Here is a 6,740-nt window from a genome sequence, read left to right on the forward strand (position 1 = left end):
CTTCACCACCTCATTAACCTGTGTGTCATTTTGAAGTATTTTGCCATGCTCTGATGATTAGAGACTTGCTCACTAACAACACAACATTTTAAATGCCAGCTTTTCCCTGGAGTCGTGGTGAATTAATTTTCAATTAGTTCTCATTAATGAACTTCACTTTTGTGGGTCTAATTGCTGTCCCAGCTTCAGAAAATTTAGCAAGCACTTTGATGGGGTTGGAGGGGGGCAGCTAGAGGAGTCAGGAATATCCTGGGCCCTTTTCAGAAGACCTTACTTCAACCAATGTCCAAAACAGAACAAAAAAAATGTCTAAATTATACATCAAACACATGCATCTTTTCTGGGGTCTTCAGAGGTAAGTTTCATTGCTAGCTGCACCTGGTGTTTATCTTATACCCCCAAAACAGGCCCAAGAAGAGAAAAGATCAGATTTAAGAAGAAAAATGCTCCAGGCAAGTCATTTACTCTTTCTTTGCCCTCGATTTTTCTCATGGAAAAAATTTAGTCCAGATTGTCTAGATCCAGATAATATGAGCCTGTAATACTTGGTAAAATAATCACAAATGAATCTAATACAGAAAGAAAAGCTACATAGTAAAGCCAATGTTCTTGGGTTGCTTAATGAAGAACTAGGAGCTTGAGTAACATGCCCACAAACCAAAAACTCTAGCAGTTTCTAAGAGTGTGATGCTCTTGTATCAAGACAAGAAGGTTTCTATGCTCCTTCCATTTCTATTTTTAAAAGCCTACAACTGAAGCCAGTGAGATACTCACCACCCACAGCCCAAGCCTTCAGCTCCATAAAATTTAATAAACATTTTTTGTACCCCATGATTTTTCCATGAAGAACTGAGTTTGTTGATAGCTTAATCCTTTGGTGTTTGCTGTTGAGGAGGCACACATTTTAACATACACTATGATGTTAGAATTACAAAAAGGTATTTAATATGTGAAATGTATTTCTTAGTTTATAGTGTGAATTCTCCCTTTCACACAGAAATGATTATTTCTGTATTTTTCATTAGGTATTTATTAAGTGCCGATTTATTCACAGTACTGAGACCTTCAGGATCATATATTTTTTTAATTTTTTTTAAAAACCCTAGAAAATGAAAGATCCTATTCTGGTGAAATGATAAAGTAGTTAACATGACAAAAGAGGAATGCAACAGATAACTAAGTACAAAATAATGCAGTAGAAGTTATAAGGGGAAGTGCTCAAGGCATGTAAAATAGAGTCAGTTACGATGGCCATAACCTTTCACTGGTGATTTATTGTCTTTATTTACCTCTTTCACCAGAAGCAGTTTCTCTGCATTGCTGATCATTTTCTTTTGAAAACAAACTCAGATTTTAATTCTTTTTAAATGATTGGTATCTTACAGACAGAAAGATTTCCTGGCATTCTATTCTCTGACACAGAAAGGTACAGGCATAAAACTGGGGATTTTTCTATGGTGATATAAAGACAGCAGGAAACTGGAAATGTGAAAAACTATTATGTCAGTCATTTTTAAAGATCTGGAATATCACTGTGCAGATTAGATACAATCCATAAAAATATAAAAAGAACAATAGATAATATAACTTTACATTATTAAATGTACATTATTAAAATTCAGAAGATTTAAGTGGTCCATTGGTTAATGTAGTAAATTTAAGGACAATTTATCAAAGCATTTAGAGATACTTAATCTTTAATAAATATATGTGTTTTTAACAAAATATTGTCCAATTGGTTACAAACTTAAGATCTGGAGTCTGATGATGGCATAGTAGAAAAAGATCAGGTTTTAGACAGACTTGAATTAATCCCACTTCTGACATTTATGAACAGGTTCTTAGGCAAGGTTCTTAACTTCTCTGAGTCTGTTTCATTACCGGTAAAGTACAAATAACAATAATGAGAATTACATGGTAAGCACTCAATAAAAATGTACTATTGTTATGATATTTACTCAGCTGAACATCTGAAAGTAAGTAGGTCTCTCTAGGAGGGTAAGAAACGTTATCTTACAAAATCATCTCAGTGATAGCAATAAAATATTGTTATTAAAAGCCACTGGGAAATTTGGAGACATAACCAAATAAGAATATGTGACTGCTATTACTTAGGCTGCATGGTGGCCAATTGATGAGATGTCACCAGTTTCCAAATCTCAACTTCTGGCACAAAAATCAAGTATTTAATATTATTTTTTAAAGATCTTATTTATTTAGTTTTAGAGAGAGGGGAAGGGAGGGAGAAAGAGAGGGAGAAAAACATTTATGTGAGGGAGAAACATCAATCAGTTGCCTCTGGAATGCACCCCAGCTGGCAACCGAAAACAACACCCAACCCAGACATGTGTCCTGTCTTGGAATTGAACCCACAACCCTTCACTTTTCAGGATGACACCCAACCAACAGAGCCACACTGGTTAAGGCAAATACTTAATATTATTTTACCCCCATAATTCCACTGAAACACCAGAATTTTGGGTCCTACCTTTTTTTTTTAATTATTGTTTTTCTACTACAGTTGTCCCATTTCTCCCCCACCACCCAGCCCACCCCTTCTCCCACAGTCATTCCCCACCCCGTTGTCTATGTCCATGGGTTATTTATACTAGTTCCCTTACTAAACCCTTCCCCTACTTACCCCCCTCCCTCCTCCTTTCCCCTGATAACTGTTATTCTGTTCCTTCGTCAATTTTGTTCATTTGTTTGTGTTGTTCATTAGTCTTCTGTATCAGGTGATATCATATGGTATTTTTCTTTCATTGTCTGGCTTATTTCGCTAAGCATAATTCTCTCTACTTCCACCCATGTTGTCACAAATGTCGGGAGTTCCTTCTTTCTTTCTGCTGCATAGTATTTCATTGTGTAAATGTACCACAATTTTTTAATCCACTCATCTATAGATGAACACTTAGGCTGTTTCCAGCACTTGGCTATTATAAATAACACTGCTATGAATATAGGGGTGCATAAGTTCTTTCGAATTGGAGTTTCTGGATTCTTCAGGTATAATCCTAGCAGTGGAATCGCTGGTTCAAAAGGCAGTTCCATTTTTAGTTTTTTGAGGAAATTTCATACTGTTTTCCATAGTGGCTGCACCAGTCTGCATTCCCACCAACAGTGCAGTAGGGTTCCCGTTTCTCCACATCCTCGCCAGCACTTGTTTTTGTTGATTTGTAGATGATGGCCATTCTGACTGGTGTAAAGTGGTATCTCATCATGGTTTTTATTTGCAGCTCTCTGATGGCTAGTGATGTTGAGCATTCTTTCATATGTCTATGGACCCTCTGTGTATCCTCCTTGGAGAATTGTTTGTTTAGGTCCTTTGCCCATTTTTTAATTGGGCTGTCTTCTTGGTGTTGAGATGTGTAAGTTCTTTATATATTTTGGAGATCAATCCCTTGTCTGAGGTATCGTTGGCAAATATGTTTTCCATATGGCTGATTCCCTTTTCATCTTGCTGATGTTTTCTTTTGCTGAGCAGAAACTCTTTAGTTTGATGTAGTCCCATTTGTTTATTCTTTCCTTTATTTCCCTTGCCTTAGGAGATGTATCGGTGAAAATATTGTTACGTGGGATATCTGAAAATTTCCTGCCTATGTTTTCCTCTAGGACAGTGGTTCTCAACCTTCCTAATGCCGCGACCCTTTCACATAGTTCCTCATGTTGTGGTGACCCCCAACCATAAAATTATTTTTATTGCTACTTCATAACTGTAATTTTGCTACTGTTATGAATCGTAATGTAAATATCTGATATGCAGGATGTATTTTCATTGCTACAAATTGAACATAATTAAAGCTTGGGAATTAATCACAAAAACAATATGTAATTATATATGTGTTTTCCGATGGTCTTAGGCGACCCCTGTGAAAGGGTCGTTCGACCCCCAAAGGGGTCGTGATCCACAGGTTGAGAACTACTGCTCTAGAACTTTTATGGTATCACATCTTACATTTAAATCTTTGATTCACCTTGAGTTTATTCTGGTGTGTGGTGTAAGTTGGTGGTCTAGTTTCATTTTTTTGCATGTTCCTGTCCAGTTCTCCCAGCACCATTTGTTGAAGAGGCTCTTCTCACTCCATTTTATGTTCCTTCCCCCTTTGTTGAATATTAGTTGACCATATAGACCTGGGTTTATTTCTGCGCTCTCTATTCTGTTCCATTGATCTATATGTCTGTTCTTGTCAGTACCAGGCTGTCACAATGGCTTTGTAGTATAGTTTGATGTCAGGTATTGTGATTCCTCCTGCTGTGTTCTTCTGTCTCAAGATTGCTGTGGCTATTTGGGCTCTTTTTTGGTTCCGTATAAATTTTCGAAGTATTTGTTCTAAGTCTGTGAAATATGTCACTGGTATTTTAATAGGGATTGCATTGAATCTGTAAATTGCTTTGGGTAGTACGGACATTTTAATGATGTTGATTCTTCCCATCCATGAACATGGTATTTGCTTCCATTTATTTGTATCTTCCTTAATTTCTTCAGTGTTATATAGTTTCCTAAGAACAGGTCTTTTATCTCTTTGGTTAATTTTATTCCTGGGTACTTTATTTTTTTTGTTCCTATATTAAATGAAATTTTTCTTTTTTTAGTTTCTGTCTCTGGTATTTTATTTTTGATGTACAGAAATGCCTTCAATTTCTGAATATTGCCTTTGTACCTTGCTATTTTGCCACATTTACTTATTATGTCGAATAGTTTTTTAGTGTAGTCTATCAGGTTTTCTATGTACACTATCATGTCATCTGCAAATAACAACAGTTTTACTTCCTCTTTTCCAATTTGGATGTCTTTTATTTCTTTTTCTTGTCTGATTGCTGTGGCTAGAACTTCCAATACTGTGTTGAATATGAGTGGAGAGAGTGGACATCCTTGTCTTGTTCCTATTCTCAGGGGGAATGCTTTCAGTTTTTGTCTATTGAGTATGATGTTGGCTTCGGGTTTCTCATATATGGCCTTTATTATGTTGAGATATGCTCCCTCTATTCCCAGTTTGCTGAGTGTTTTCATCATAAATGGGTGTTGCACTTTATCAAATGCTTTTTTCAGCATCTATTGATATGATCATGTGGTTTTTATCTTTTGTTTTGCTTATGTGGTGTATTACATTTATTGATTTGCAAATATTAAACCATCCTTGCACCCCTGGTATGAATCCCACTTGATCGTGATGTATGATGTTCTTAACGTGTTGCTGGATTCTGTTTGCCAATATTTTGTTGATGATTTTAGCACCTATGTTCATCAGCAATATTGGCCTGTAGTTTTCTTTCTTTGTTGTGTCTTGACCTGGTTTTGGAATTAGGGTAATATTGGCTTCATAAAAAGAGTTTGGGAGTTTTCCCTTTTCTTGAATTTTCTGGAATAGTTTGAGAAGGATAGGCATTAGTTCTTCCCTAAATATTTTGTAAAATTTGTCTGTGAAGCCATCCGGTCCAGGGATTTTGTGTGCCGGGAGTTTTGTGATTACTGTTTCATTTTCACTCTTTGTTATTGGTCCGTTCAGGCTTTCTGCTTCTTCTTGATTCAGTTTTGGAAGATTATATATTTCTAGAAATTTGTCCATTTCATCTAGATTGTCAAGTTTCTTGACATACAGTTGTTCGTAGTAATTTCTTACAATCTTTTGTATTTCTGTGGTATCAGTCGTGATTTCTCCTCTTTCATTTCTGATTTTGTTTATTTGGGTCCTCTCTCTTTTTTTCTTGATGAGCCTGGCTAAAGGCTTGTTGATTTTGTTTATCTTTTCAAAGAACCAGCTCTCACTTTTGTCGATCCTTTGAATTGTTTGTTTAGTCTCCATGTCATTTAATTCTGCTCTGATCTTGATGATTTTTTTCCTTCTACTCGTCCTGGACTTTGTTTATTGTTGTTCTAGTCTTGTAGCTGTAGGGTTAGATTTTTTATTTGAGATTCTTCTATTTTTTTCAGGTAGGCCTGTATTGCCATGAACTTTCCTCTCAGGACTGCTTTTGCTGTGTCCCATAGGTTTGGGGCTGTTGTGTTTTCATTATCATTAGTTTCCAGAAACTTTTGATTTCTTCCTTGATGTCATTGTGAACCCATTCATTATTTAATATGTTATTCATTCTCCATGAATTTGAATGTTTTTGAGTTTTTTTCCTTGAGGCTGATTTCTAGTTTCAAGGCATTGTGGTCTGAGAAGATGCTTGATACAATTCCAATTTTCTTGAATTTGTTGAGATTTGTTTTGTGTCCTACCATGTGGTCTATCTTTGAAAATGTCCCATGTGCATTTGAAAAGAATGTATATTTTGCTTATTTGGGGTGAAAAGTTCTATATATATATCAATTAAGTCCATTTGATCTAGTGTGTTGTTCAATGCCTCAATATTCTTGTTTTTTTTTTTTTTTTTTTTTTTGAAGATCTGTCTATTGTTGATAATGCGATGTTAAAGTCCCCTATTACGAGTGTGTTGCTGTTGATATCCTTCTTGTAGTCTTCTAGTATTTTCCTTATATATTTGGGCGCTCCTATGTTGCTATTGATTTTTACCAGGGTTATATCTTCTTGACAGATTGTTCCCTTAAGTATTATGAAATGCCCTTCTTTGTTTCTTTTCATGGCCTTTGCTGTAAAACCTGTTTTGTCTGATGTAAGTATTGCTACCCCAGCTTTTTTTTTTTTTTTTTTATGTCCATTTGCTTGGAATACTTTTTTCTATCCCTTCACTTTTAGTCTGTGTAAATCTTTTGTTTGAGGTGTGTCTCTTGTAGA

The sequence above is a fragment of the Furipterus horrens genome, unplaced genomic scaffold (assembly GCF_987537825.1).
Source record: "Furipterus horrens unplaced genomic scaffold, mFurHor1.1.pri manual_scaffold_1, whole genome shotgun sequence".
Lineage (NCBI taxonomy): Eukaryota > Metazoa > Chordata > Mammalia > Chiroptera > Furipteridae > Furipterus > Furipterus horrens.